The sequence below is a fragment of the Rattus norvegicus genome, chromosome 9, assembly GCF_021556685.1.
Source record: "Rattus norvegicus strain SHRSP/BbbUtx chromosome 9, alternate assembly SHRSP_T2T, whole genome shotgun sequence".
NCBI lineage: Eukaryota > Metazoa > Chordata > Mammalia > Rodentia > Muridae > Rattus > Rattus norvegicus.
Genome location: NC_141542.1, coordinates 108,676,011 through 108,690,202, shown reverse-complemented (window position 1 = coordinate 108,690,202; position 14,192 = coordinate 108,676,011). Strand labels below are relative to the sequence as shown.

The 14,192-nt window shown below is 49.2% G+C and overlaps 1 protein-coding gene across 3 annotated transcripts in view; it reads right to left on the bottom strand.

Moving 5' to 3' along the window:
• Aqp12a (aquaporin 12A) overlaps positions 1-14,192 on the bottom strand; it is a 44,236-nt gene that overhangs the window by 5,744 nt on the left and 24,300 nt on the right. Inside the window, exons 1-2 of one of the 3 annotated variants that reach the window (XM_087567131.1) lie at positions 8,311-8,987; positions 933-1,042 (exon numbers count right to left, since the gene is read on the bottom strand). The exons of 1 other annotated variant lie outside the window; for it this stretch is intronic. The gene's annotated coding sequence lies outside the window, so the exon portion shown is untranslated. Of the gene's footprint in view, positions 1-932; positions 1,043-8,310; positions 8,988-14,192 lie in introns of those variants that run through there. One more of the 3 variants, XM_087567133.1, reaches the window with a different exon arrangement.

Below are 14,192 nucleotides of genomic sequence, written 5' to 3'. Positions count from 1 at the left end.
CCCCAACCTGGCCCCTCATCTCCCTGCAACTGGGCAATGTCCCCTCTGGGGGGGGCAGGGCTTCGATCTGAGAGCACACTGGGTCCCTTACTCCTGGAAATAGCCAACAAATATTTGCCATACTGGGATCTGCTAAATAGATCAGGTCTGTTCCTCCCCGCAACCCCTAGAGAACCAGTGCTCTAGCAGGAGCTCTGGGCTGCAGGACACTAAGCCTACAGATGAGATGTGGACCACTTCACTGTATCTTTTGTTCTTCTGCCTGGCTGTGTACATCAAACAAAATGCATTTTAAATGAAAGGCTTTGAGGTAGTGTTTGTAGGTTGATGTCAAGGTGATATGTGATTGGACAGTAGAGAGTGGGGCGGGGACAAAGCTTTTGTAAGGAGAGAGAGAGAGAGGAGAAAGGAGGGGGATCAAATGGAGTCTGTGGAGGAGGGTAGTTCAGATTTAGGTGAACCAGATCGATTTTTATCTTGTCTAGGTGGGTGGTTTATATCTTTATCAATTGGCAGTGAATGTATTGTGTGGATGAATTGTGGATTGAGAATTTAACATGTAAATCTAATTACAAGTTTCTGGAACTTTGATTTACCGGGCTAAAGAGGACAGTGTGTGAAAGAAATGTATGGCTGAGAGGCAGTTGGGGCATGAGGATCTGGTTCTGGAGTGAGAACACACAGGGCCCACAGAATGAGATGAGTGTGTATGTGTGTGTGGGGGGGGGTGGTAACTACCCCTTAGGGAACTGTTTGTAGAGGGCAGTTAAAAGGGAGACAGCTGGAAGAGTGTGGTTTGTGGACCACGTGGCAGAGTAGCAGCCAGAGCCAGTGGATCCGTCTCGTGGGAACTGATAGCAAACATTTGTCTTAGTTAGGGTTTTATTGCTGTGAAGAGACACCATGATCAGTGTAAGTTTGTAAAGGACAACCTTTAATTGGGGCTGGCTTGCAGGTTCAGAGGTTCAGTCCATTATCATCAAGGTGGGAACATGTGGCATCCAGGAGGAGCTGAGAGTTCGGCATCTTCATCCAAAGGAAGCTAGAAACAGATTGGCATCCTCAGGCAACTAGGAGGAGGGTCTCTAAGCCCACACCCACAGTGATACACCTACTCCAACAAGGCCACACCTTCTAATAGTGCCACTCCCTGGGCCAAGCATATGCAAATCATGACTACGTTCCTTTCTAACTTTTACCACGAACAAGTGTTTAGCAAAATGATTAGCTGAGAGAAGCATTACTGTTTCCTTCAGACCCCAGAATGTGTCAGGCCAGGATGAGGACCTGCGACACCTGCTCAGGGAGAATGCCCCGCACAGCACCCTGCCCCTTCACTGGATACAGACACATAGGCAGGTACGTTCCTGAGGTCATATGGTAGGTGGTGGCTCTCAAGACTAGAGGAATGAGAGGAGTGGGGACACTATGGGGACTGTGGCCCACCGTCTGTGTCACCAGCGTCTCCTTCAAAGCGGGAAATATTGGTGACAGGTCTGTTGATGTCACCCCTTGGGGAAAACACCCTAGAGCAGGTCTCCCTCCTCTCGCTTCCTGCTTCTGCCTCCCTCTGGGAGAGAACTGGTAGGCAAGAACTCTTTGAAGTGCATTCCACTCCCCTCCATACTCTGAGTCCACACTGAGCTTCTAATCCTCCTCTATCTCCCAAAGTTCTGGCATCACCCTCAGACAACTCACACACACACACACACACACACACACACACACACACACACACACCCCTCGTTCGTCTGCTGCCATGCTTGGCCAAGGTACCCCTAGCTTCCCATTCTCCTTGGTGATGGTCAGATGACTCCAAGACTCCTCAGCTCACATCCTCCTCCGAGAGCAGAGACCTGTCCACACCACAGGTCGTCCACACTGTCTGACCACAGATGAAGGTCACCTCCTCTTCCAGAGAGCCCATCCTTCAAGAAGCCCGTGGCTGGGTTCTAGAGTCACAGCACTACGACTGTCTACTACAGCTGTCACTCATTCTGATAAATAATTCTAGCCTGAGGTTCTGTACTTAGGCATCCTGCGTAATTTAGACATGACTTCGTAGAAGTTAAATTTTACTATGTTCTATATGGAGGTAATTATATCATTTTGTGGTCGCCGATAAGTGTCATGAAGTAACAGAAAGCCCAAGGAGAACCTTTGCTTCGACTGCTAAATGAGTTTTGATGTTTCTCTGGCTTTTTTTGCTCTGGCCTAAGCAGTAGCACAGGCTCTTGCTGGAGCCCTGGATGGGATGAGCTTAGGCCAGTACCTGATGAGTGTGCATTATTAAATATTTTTTTGAGAGTGGGTCTCATATATTCCAGGCTGGCCTTGAACTCATGACATAGCTGAGGATGACGCTGAGCTTCTAATCCTCCTCTATCTCCCAAATGTTGGAATTACAGGTGTGCACCATCAGGCCTGGCCTAAATATGGATCCTATTGGCAAATGATTTCCAATTTATTTCTAGAATGTGTGAATGGTTTGCGGGGTCTCCACTGACCCTCCTATCCCCAACATTCTCATGAACTAACTATAATAATGCTCCTCTCACCCGGCTTCATAGTTGTCATGGAGGGACATAGGGTGATTGTACATGGGCACTCTGATGTGGGAGGGAGCCTTAGACCTGAAACAGCAACTCCAGATGCAGATTGTGTGGAGAAGAGTCCTAAATGGACTGTGAGCTCTCCTCCTCTTGAAACCAGTAAGACGTAGCAGACATAAATGCCTGGTTCACTCCTGAGACAAGACTTGTATGTGCACACACAGATGTTTGTGGTAAAAGTTTGGGGATGATTACATGATAATGTTCTCGGATACTGGCATGTTGGTGACTGTAGGAGGTATGGTCATGGGCTTTGCTTTCTCGGTCTTTATCCATGAATCCATGTTGGAGTACCTAGGTCCTTGAATGGCACCTGGTCTTCCACACATGTCTTACTTCTTTCTCCAGCCTCTCAGTTGAGCCAGGGCTTACCAAGGCACACATCAGGGGGTTCCTGTGGGTAGGATGGGGCCACTGGGATGTTCCCAAGCTGGATTTGTCAGCCATCCCTGCACCCAAGATTTTCCAGGACTCTGATTGTCCTTGTTTGCTCTGTGTCCCTTGGCTCAGACATCTGACATTCCTGCTTTAGGTGCCCATCTCTCCCTCACCTGCATCCCTGGCCCATTCTATCCCTTCCACTCTCACCTATATCAATGGTTGGCCACACCCAGTGGCAGTTACAACTGTCCACAGTGGACCGTTTAGAATTCTGCTTCCTCCTAGGCAGGCCTGGGGCAGTGGCCCAGTAATGAGAACATGCAGAAACCCTGCTGGATGGCCACGCCACTCTGAGAGATGTCTACCCTCTCCACACTGCTGTTGGGTAAGGTGATCGTGAGACTGAACTCAGTCGTGCATGAGCTCAAATATGGTCAGAATTCGACACCAACGGGGGCAAGGTCCACATCAACGGGAAGAACGATTCCTCCATCCTGGATGAGTACTCAGGGATAACAGCCTCTGAGTGAGGGGTTGTGCTGCCCTCGCCTGTAATATGAAACAGGTTTCCTCAGATAGAGTTGGTGCCTCAAACTGTTCATTTAGTCACTGAGGTGGACTGACTGGAGCTACCATCAATTGAGGAGAATATCCTAAGCTGTGAAGACAGGCCTGGCATTTCCTCCAAGTCTCTGTCCACAGGTTTGAGTGCTGTGTGGAAGATACTAGCCCTATAGAAAAATATTACAGCCTGCACCCAAACATAGGAACTACTGATGCTCTTCCAAAGACTACAGGCAGGTCTCCATTGCCCCATATTGTCTGAGAAAACACACCCCTTTGAACATGCAGTTCATAGATACTCACCCTAGTAGGCCTCAAGGGTTTTGTTCCCTGAACCTGACATTTGATGCCCTCTCCACCAAGCTCCAAAGAAGCAGAGGAGCCCACCCAGGGCTCACCAGCCTGCCTTGGAGTCAGTTCCTGCTTGTAGGTTACTTGCAACCCGGACTTCCCAAGCTCTCTCTGCCTCACAGGCTAAATTCCTGCCCGGGATTGTTCATCTCTAATGTCAAGAGAATGGTTTTGGTGCATTGTGTTCTGGAGGCGCTGGCGAAGTCTCACCTTTCACAGCCCCTATAGGCTGATGCTCCAGTATAGGTAAACTGGGGTTTGAATGCACGTAGAGCACCGTGGCAGAAGAAAAATCCCCTGGAGCGGCAGAGCCGGTCCTGATGTTGCTAACAGCATCCCCTTTCCGGTCAAAAGCACATCATCTTGATCCCCTCTTCTAACTCCATCCACACTGTCTCATTTCTTTATATTCGGTGCACAACCCAGAGCACCAAGGGCTTAACTGGCCACAGCCTCAGCATCTAGCCTGTAGTCCTGATCCCAACCTGAACAGTGTCCTCCATGGTTACCCATCCCTGCTTCTCTGCAGACATTGCTGCCCTGCTGTCTTCTCAGAAAACATAACCGAGGTTGGAGACCTTCTCACTGAAGCTTTCTACACTGCATACGTGGACACTCATATCTGAACTCCTCTCTTCCTTTAAGGGCACTCGACAAGACAAGAACTTGCAAGCGTCTAGCCAGCAGCCCTTCCTGGGAGTGGATAGCTGCTCTCTGAGGCTCCAGTTCACAGAACCCCCGGGGCCATCCAACCCTACCTATCTTGTGTGAAAACCCCCCCTCCCCCGTTTTGCCTTTACACTGTAAGATGAGTCCTCCAAGGCCTCCCCACTCCCCCAGGGCCTCCTCTTTCCTTAGTACCACCACTGCCCCAGGACGGACTCATAGGATCACTGTGTGACAGAGCCCCCTCCCCCTACACACCCCTCAGAAAGTGAGTCCTGTCCACAGTCCACGGCTGGTGCATAGATTCCCCTTCCCCATCTCGTATTTTCACACAACCTCTCTATTGAAGACACTTTGAACTTGCCCTCTATGGGCAAAGCAGGTGCCGCTGAGTCTAGCTGTGCCCTAAAGCCAAGCTCTCTGGGATAAGAAACCAGTGATGGCCATGCTGGACCAAGGTAAGGAACCTCGGCACCTACTCTCCTGTGCTACCCTCAGTCCAGAGGGAAGCAAAACGTGTGTAGGGTTATTTGTACCCACAAGCTTAGCCCCCTGTACGTAGCCCTTTTAGAGGCCAATCACTCTTATTCCTGCTGAGCTGTTGTAATGGCAGGGCTTGCCAGTACTGAACGTGTCCTATAGCCAAGACCTCCTGCAGCACCAAAACACTGGAGCTAAAGTAGAGCAGACCATGAGTGGCTAAAAGGAATCAGCCTGATGTCTCTTGTGGACCTGTGGAGTGGGGCCAGGCATTCTCCCGGCTTCCTTTGCAAGTTGCTGGCTGTCGAATCTCAAAGGCATCCCTTGATTTTGTGACTGACGGTTGTTCTCACTCGGCAAGTCCAAGGCTGACTGGTTACCAAGGAGACAAAATGTTTACTATCTGGCCCTCTATAGAAAAGGTTGGCCACCGCTCATGAGGATCCCTGGCTTTGCTACCAGAACAAAAACCGCCCGCCTGCAGACCTCCAGGCCGGTGATCCCACACTAACCTAAGAGGGTGAAGGATGTGCATCCTGTCCTCAGAAAGAGCAGAGTCCCCGCTCGTGGGCAGCCGACATGACAGACAGATGCTCCCCATGGACCTTCAACTGCCCCTGGCAGAAGGGGGCACTAAGGTGGTGCCTAGTCTTCACTCCTTCGCTGGCACTTTTTAAAAATACATGGCCCAGCTCCTCTCCTGGGCTTCTCGCTCGCTGCTGGCTGCCTCAGTATCTCAGCCCACACTGGCCCAAAGCAGAAAAGAAAACTGCACTTAACAAACAGCACCCGCCTTCAACCCACAGGAAGGACTGCACCATGCCGTTCACTGACGGCACAAAGCTACCTTTACTCCAGCTGTTCAACAAAGACCCCAGAGCACTGATCATCCGGCGGCCCTGCTCTGATAGTCCAGAGCAGACCAAAGCCTCCTCAGGTCTTAATTGCCTTACACCGCTCAAATCTTATCACAGCTAGGATGCAACTCAGTGACAGAGTCTTCCCCCAGATCCTACGTCAGCCCCAAGCCTGCAGGTAGCCAGGATCCCTCCACCCTGCTCGGACATCTCCGTAGGCAAGTAGCAAACCAGGTGTTGCAGCTGCCAAGACCACCTGAGTGGTCTGGCTGGCAGGCACTGACTCTGGTGACGGGGCCAGGATGCTATAGGCAGCTAGTGGAATCTGACCAGCGCTCACTGGGATTTCCAGATTCTTGCTTCCTGTGAAAGAAAATTGGACAGGGACCATTGACTAGTAATGGAAGCACAGGTGGTTTATTAAGGAAGAAAGCATTCCAGGGGAAGAAGTGGGCCAGAGTTTGAAGAAAGGTCAGAAGCTCAATGGCGCCAGTGCCTAGGGGTCACTTGTACAGTAGAGCTCATTGTATGTCTGCTATGAGTTGACCTGGGAGGGATTGGGTCCAAGACTTTTCTGCCAATTGGTTTCTTTCATATGCTAATGCTGACTACCCCCACCCCTACTCTCCTGACACAATCACTGCTGTCACTAAGGGCTGGCGATGACCTTTTCCGGGTTCCAGGTCACGAGGCTCATGCCAGTAGTTCTGCATGCATATCAGCAGCAGACTAGATCGAGCTTTCTCCTGACTGCAGGTGCAGCTTCCCTGCCTTTTTTTTCTTTTCTTTTTAGTGATGTGATGAGCATTTGGGTGATTTTAGTCCCCTATTTGGACTGACAATGTCACAAAGACAAAGGAACCGGGGACCTGCAGTTCCATGGGCACTTAAGTGGGCAGTGTTTGACACTATTTCTCAGAGGTGGTGCCCGGGCTTGAACCCACCAAGCCCGATCCCTGGGTTGGTCCGGAACCCTGGAAAGCAAATGCCTTCTCTACCCCCATCACCTAGGCCTATCCAAAGACCTACCACCATGTTCAATCGGAGAGATGGTGGGACCTGCAATCCTCTCTGATCCACAGCAGTCCCTTGCAGAGGGGGGCACGCCTCAGGACCAGTGCCAGGAGGTGACTGGGCCCCATCCCCCAGCAATGGCCCTGGCCTGACCACTCTCAGTTCTCATCCTGGTGTGGCCACCACAGTGAGTCCAGGTAATAAGGTCAAGTCCTAAAATTTTCTTGGCTCCTACCCAAGGGAACAGATTAGATAGGTGTAAGGCAGGAAGTTTGTCCTCTCTCTCTGGATATGAGCAGCTGGGCAGAGGTTGGGGGTGGGGTGGGTCAGGAGCCTCCTGATCAGGCACAATGGATTGGCCCCTAGCGGCCCAGGCATGGCGGGGGAGCCAGAAGTAAGAACTGCTCAGGCTGGTCACTTTCTGCTCACAGAACTACTGAACCCAAACCAGAGGCTGCCCCCAGGGACCCTTGCTCAGTGGGTGTAGTGCTTAGCACCATCTGAGGCCACTGGGTGAGCAGCATTCTCGAGAGGTAGCCTCATCCATGAACAGTATTCATATTCCTATGGGGCTTCCGTCCCCCCAGGGCCGGGATGGGCTGCAGAGGCACAGCCTCCCCGGCCCCACCCCAGGTGCCCCTGTGCAGCTGAGGGTAGAACAGGCTCTTAGAGACTTTCGCTAAATAGCACGGGATTCCTCACTTGGGCCCAGAAAGCAGCAAGGCCCAGGATGAGACCTTGGCATCTCTGTCTTAAATCTCCCACCTTCAAGATTGAAAGCTCAGTCATATTCATTGCCCTAAAACCCGATTCCAAGATCAGCAAAGCCTCCCTGGACAGGCCGCTTCCCTAGAGGAGAGCAACGATGTAGGAGGATGAGGCCGTACCTTGGCCAGGACCACCTCGTCACACACAGCTCTCCCCCACCCTAATCCTCTGTTTTAACCTAAAGCTCATGTCAGTATTGCAAAGATCACTTGGGAGGTCGTTGTACCTGTTCCTCTTTCGACCGTGGCCACACCAATTAAATATGCTACTTTATACCACTGCCTGTTTGTTTCATTCGTACTAGTGATGATAGTGGGCAGCAGGTCTGGTGTGCACCTCTGGAGAGGTTCTAGGCTCTTGTATCCCAGAACAAGGACTTGGACAGAGTTATAGGGATACTAAGAAACTGTATTGTAAGAAGAATGCATCTCCAAGGGAGGAAGTGAATTGTAGCAGGGACAAAGTTTAGAAGCCCAGCATTTGGCTCAGAAAGGATTGGGGTGTTTGTGTCAACTACTTAGTGTGGATTCTAGGAATGTCTTGGAGTCTTACTGCTGTGAACAGACACCATGACCAAGGCAAGTCTTATAAAGGACATTTAATTGGGGCTGGCTTACAGGTTCAGAGGTTCAGTCCATCATCAAGGCAGGAGCATGGCAGCATCCAGGCAGGCATGGTGCAGGAGGAGCTGAGAGTTCTACATCTTCATCTGGAGGCTGCTAGGAGAAGACTGACTTCTAGGCCGCTAGGATGAGGGTCTTAAAGCCCACAGTCATAGTGACACACTTATTCCAACAGGGCTACACCTTTTAATAGTGCCACTCCCTGGGCGGAGCACATACAAACCAGCACAAGGGGGTTCATTGTGTGGCCCCATCTTTGTAGCTTATTTGTACAATGTGGGCTTTATATGTCCTGTTACCTGTAGTTCATGATGAGTTACAGGTCACTTTCACTCTCTCCAGAGCAGAAGCATCAGAGCCCTTCACAGATGGTTGTGAGCCACCACGTGGTTGCTGGGAATCGAACTCAGGACCTCTGGAAGAGCAGTTCTCTTAACCACTGGGCCATCTCCAGCCCCTACAGGTCACTTTCGGTTGTTCTAGAATGCCTTTGCGCCTGTTCCAGGAGCTTCAGCCGGTTCTAGTGGGCCTTGGTGGTGAGCAGAGCTGTCCCGGCCATCTTGTCTTCACCCACAGGTATTTCTCGAGTACCTTCTACCCTTTTCTTGTAAGGCCTTTCAGATCTCACACTGCATGCAACTCTCCCACCTGCACTCCTTCCTGAGAGCTGTGGTCCCAGAAATTGTGGGTGTGGGGGTGCTGGAAGACAACAGTGCAGGTTTTAAAGTCTAATAAGTATTTTAATAAGTTTGATGGGCCACAAACCCTGCCTAAGAAGGACCACAAAACTCTCTTATAGCCAGTGACTGGGGAGATTTAGACCGTGCGTAGCAGGGATTTGCTGAAATCCCCATGTCACTGAGTTTTCTCCGAGACTCCTGTATCCTTGAAGACTCAAATTTTATATGGAGGTTAAAAACACAAGATCTAAACGAGATTGATTTGATAGTGCCCACCAGTGACCCCGAATTGGATGGGGCTTGTGTTTCACACTGCTTTGGCAGCATTGACCCTGACCCGTTAACCCCTCACCCACATTGCTAAGGCTCACACACACCCTAGATATGCACCCACTAAGGGTCAAACAGTGTCCCCTAGCTTTTGAGAACACCCAGTGTTAAGGCCTATTTTTAGACCGATATAGGGTAAGTCCCCCAACAGGAACACCTCCTGGATTCTGAATTAGGACAATTAGCTGTGATGTCAAAGCTGAGCCCTCAGGAGCAAAATAATCAGCTGAGAATCAGTCCTTCCCTCGAGCAGCAGGGGCTTCTAGGAACCATCCTTTTGGGAGCAGAATTGAGAATATGATAACCCCTTGACCATTTCCGCACACCTCTGACTCAAGGTCTATTTAAAACTCGTGGGAGGACTCTAAATTCGAACACAGGGCCATTAGACTTCTCAGTTTGCTTTTTCCAACATGGCCACGTTGATTGAACCTCTTCTCTCTACCCCTTCCCATCACCATTACACACCAGGCTACCAACCAGGATGTTTTGCCTAACACTCCATTTACTCTGTGAACTCAAAGGGAAAAAAATTCAATCTATGTGACCACTTATTTGTAAGCCTCTTGCATATTGTGTAAACAATATCCAAACCCAACACACGTAGACAACACGTAATCACACACAAACCACACATACAGATTTAAACCCCGAACATTTTGTAGTTTTGGATTCATTGTTTTCCAGTTTTTAAGTTAGTCTGTTGGTATGATTATGTCCTCCACAGCACTGAGCAATCTTTAATCCCAAACCTGCCCTTTCAAGGGCTTTTAATAGAAACAGAGGAGGGCCCAGACCTTAATGACAGGCAACGCTGAAAGCCTTCCTAGTGCTGTTTAAGAGGCAATCTGACAGGAGGGCCATTCAGTAAAGTAACAACAGGTTCTTCCTACCCGGGGCCCATGCTTCCTCAGCCACGGTCTTTTGACCAGGATTACAGTGCCAGACATAAAAATGTCCTCCTGCAGAGCAGGCCTCAAATCCAATCAGAAGGCAGCTGTCACCTAATAATAGTCCTGCTACTTTTGTACCGACTGGCACGTCAGAAGAATTACAAACAAAACAAACAAATAGGTCGGGAGGGGTTTGTTTCGGTTTCTTTCCTGGACATTTTGCTCCAGGGTGTGTCTTATTACTTGGGAGAGTAAACCCACACCCTTGGGGATGGGACTGTCCGCAGTAAGTGAACAGGAAGGATGGGACACAATGTGTGGCCGTGCTCTTTGAGCTGTGAGTGGGTTCGAATTTGGAAAGATAAAAACATGGCAGCTTGTTACCTTAGGACACAAACTGAGGCAAAGCACCAGGCTCTTTAGGAGATAGGAACTAAAGTTTTAAGGCACCACAAGCCATTGGACCAGTCTCCCAGACTGTCAGAATCTAAAAGGGATCGTTTTTCCTTTTTAAAATCTCTACATTCCCTCTGACTCAGCAGGGTCAAATAATCAAAGAGTAGAGATCTCTTTCCTTCTGGAACTGCTTCCCGACTGGGAAGGGGTGCTAGGGGACATGGCTGGGTGCCCCTGTCACAGAATCCTACAATCATAAGACTAAAAGGATTGAGCTATATATTTGAGAAGGAGGCGGATGGTTATCACAGGAGGTTGAAGGTCATCTTGTGATGTCATTTGGAGGTCAGGAGGCCCTCAGTAGTGAGACACAGTGTCAATGTAGATGGTAACGATCGATTCCCCGAGATAATCCTATATAGAGCTCAATGGCCTGTAACCCAAAGCTATCAAACATACATGCCAGAAGGTTCAACAAGCAGAAGCCGGTGTCTCAGTAACTTCCGTGTTGCTATTATAAAATACCTTCACAGCATCAACTTAGGGGAAGTAGGGCTAATTTCAGCCAACACCTCAGGGTCATCTCCATCTCTGTGGGGGAAGTCAGCAACAGGCACTTGCCATCAAGAAGCAGAGAATCACCACTGTACAGCAGTCTCCCCGAAACGGCAACACCAGGAAGTAAACGTTACATGTCTGGGAAAGCTGAAACAGTTCACCAGGGCCCTCCCTAGGGTCACGGAAGCAGTTGAACAGCTACTGAGGTGACTGACCAGCCATGCGGCTAAGAGGAGAGTCTCAGCCCTGCCTGCAGACTGTGTAAAGATCTCTAGGAATGCAGCCTTCCTGAGTCAGGCTAGGGACTCATAGCTTCTCTATGATGCAGTTTCCTTGGACTTGGCTGGTCCACAGATCAGTAAGACATTGCATTCTGAGACTACTTCCAGGAGAACCTTGAAGGGAAGACAGGTCCTGCCTGGGCTAGGCCTATCCAAAAAGCCCTAAGCTGAGACAGACCAATAGACTACTACCCAGGATGGATGGCAGGATGGATGGCAGGATGGATGGAAAGGTCCCACCATCTGAAAGCAAGTAGGAACTGGACAGGCAAGAACACGAAGCTAGCCTAAAGCCATGAATTAGGAGGCATCAGAGGACGCCTTAGTTTGCTTTTTCTTTTTCTTGCAGTGATGAACACGTGACCAAAAGCAACTTGGAAAGGGCTTCCTTGCCTTACAGGTTACAGCCCATCGGGAAGACAGGAACTCGGCAAGAACCTGGAAGAAGGAACTGAAGTAGAAGCCATGGAATAATACTCTTATTGTCAGACTCCCCACGATCTTCTCCGCTGACTGGGGTGACACTGTCCACAGCAGGCTGGGGCCTCACACAGCCCACACATCAGCTCTCAATTTAAAAAAAAATGCACCACAGACATGGCCACAAATCTAGATTACCTCTTCCCACGTAATTCTAGTTTGTGTCGAGTTGACAAAAACCATTCAGCACAGAAGGTATCTATCCCAAGAGCACTAAAGGATTGCAAACTATATGGAGAATTGGAACCACCTGGTCCCATTTATTTGTCCTTAGGTCCCTGTCCCATTCTGGAGGATATATTTCATGACTGCCCAAACAGGGGTGCTACACGTAGAGAGTTACACAGGTGTCTTAGCTCAGTAGTCAGGAATCAAGAGGCTAAACCGTCCTTTAAACTATATTGTGTGTGTGTGTGGTGTGTAGGGGGGGTGGTCTTTAAAGAAAACTGCTAGAGCCCTTAAGAGTGGTTGTGACAGTGGTGGCTGTGAGCTAATCTCCAGGAACAAAGACCCTATACTTCAGGTGACACTTGTCGGGTGAGATTGGAGTCTACAGTAGAGACTATATGAAAGACAGTTGAGGATCTTGGCTTCTATGGGACGTGGAACTTGGTGTTAGAAATGCCACAGGAGCCCATGGAGTCTTAAAGAGACTTAAAAGGGCACCTGAAATGCAGACACAATAACTCTACCTCGGAAGGGATGGGCAACAAGGCAGGACTAGGAAGGGGGGAGTGAAAAGATACTTGTGTATCATATAAAGTTACATGCCGTTAAAGTGGATTGGAACCACACGGCCGCATTTATTGTCCTTAGGTCCCTGTCTGATTCTGGAAGATCCATTTCATGACTGCCCAGAAAGGGGTGCTACACATAGTTACACAGGTACCTCAGCCCAGTAGTTAGGAGTTGAGAGTTCCTATCACTGAGGCAAGTCAGGGAAGTAATTGGCTTGCTCTCCGTGGCTTGCTCAACTTTCTTCTACATCCCAAAATGGGTGGGACCTTCCACGTCAATCATTAAGAAAACCATATAAGACATGTCATTTTTCCTTTTATTGGAACTAGATCTTTTTCCTGACATATCCTGATTATGATTTCTGCCTCCCAGTTCCTCTCATTAAAAAACCAATAGTCTTCAAAGGGATGATAATAAACTGTAGCAAAATCAAATATAATAAGATAAAACAAAATCCATCACATCAGGGTTGGACAAAACAAACAGAAGGAATAGGAGGGTGAGAGGAGGCACAAGAGTCTGAGACCTGCTCATCCACACTCAGGAATCCCATAAAAGAGCCACAATGTATGTGCACAGGACTGGTACAGACCCATGTCCCGCCCTTTGAATGTTGCCTCAGTCTCTGTGAGTTCACATCAGTTCGATCTTGTTGATTTAGAGGGCCTTGTGTGTGCGTGTGTGTGTGTGTGTTTTTTCCATCTCTCTGGCTCTTAAACTCCTTCTGCCTCCTGTTCCTAAGGGATCCCTGAGATGAGACAATTCGATAGAGACATCCCATTCAGGGTTAAGTGTTCCAAGGTCTCTCTCTTCATAATGTCCATCTGTGGGTCTATCTGCTCCCATCTGCTGCAGGAGGAAGCTTCTCTAATAGTGGCTGAGCAAGGCACTGATTTGTGAGTGTAACCGAATGTCATTAGACGTCATTTTATTGCTGTCTTCTGCTGCTGCTGCTGCTGCTGCTGTGGTTGTCGGAACAGCAGTGTTTGGTTTTACCCTAGATCCCTGGGCTGTCTGGTCTCTGGTTCCTGATCACTCAAGCAGTGCTGGATATGGGTTTCATTTAGTGGAGTGGGCCTCACGTGAAATCAGACATTGGTTGTTACTTTCACAAGCACTTGCCACCATTACCCTAGCATATCTTGTAGGCAGGACACCACTGTCCATTAAAAGGTTTCTGGATGACTTGGTGTTTATATTTCTCTTTTAGTAGAGCACAGGTTACCTTCCTGTACCAAAGGTGCTCGAGTGTAGGGGTGAAGGCTGTGTAGGCACCACTTTGACTTCTCCACGTTCAATGAGCTGTAGATGTGGGGCCTTGCTGTCAGTTTGTGGAGAATAACCTATAGCCTAGACAGTAGCCTGGGTCATTCAGAGATTCCCATGAGACCCCCTTCGGCCCACAACTCAATTAGATGCAATCCAATCCCTATACTAGAAGCTTTATTTGGTGACAAGAGATGGCATGTTGAGACGCTGTCTCCCTCACTGTTTTAGTGATTCAGATTGTCTTAATATAG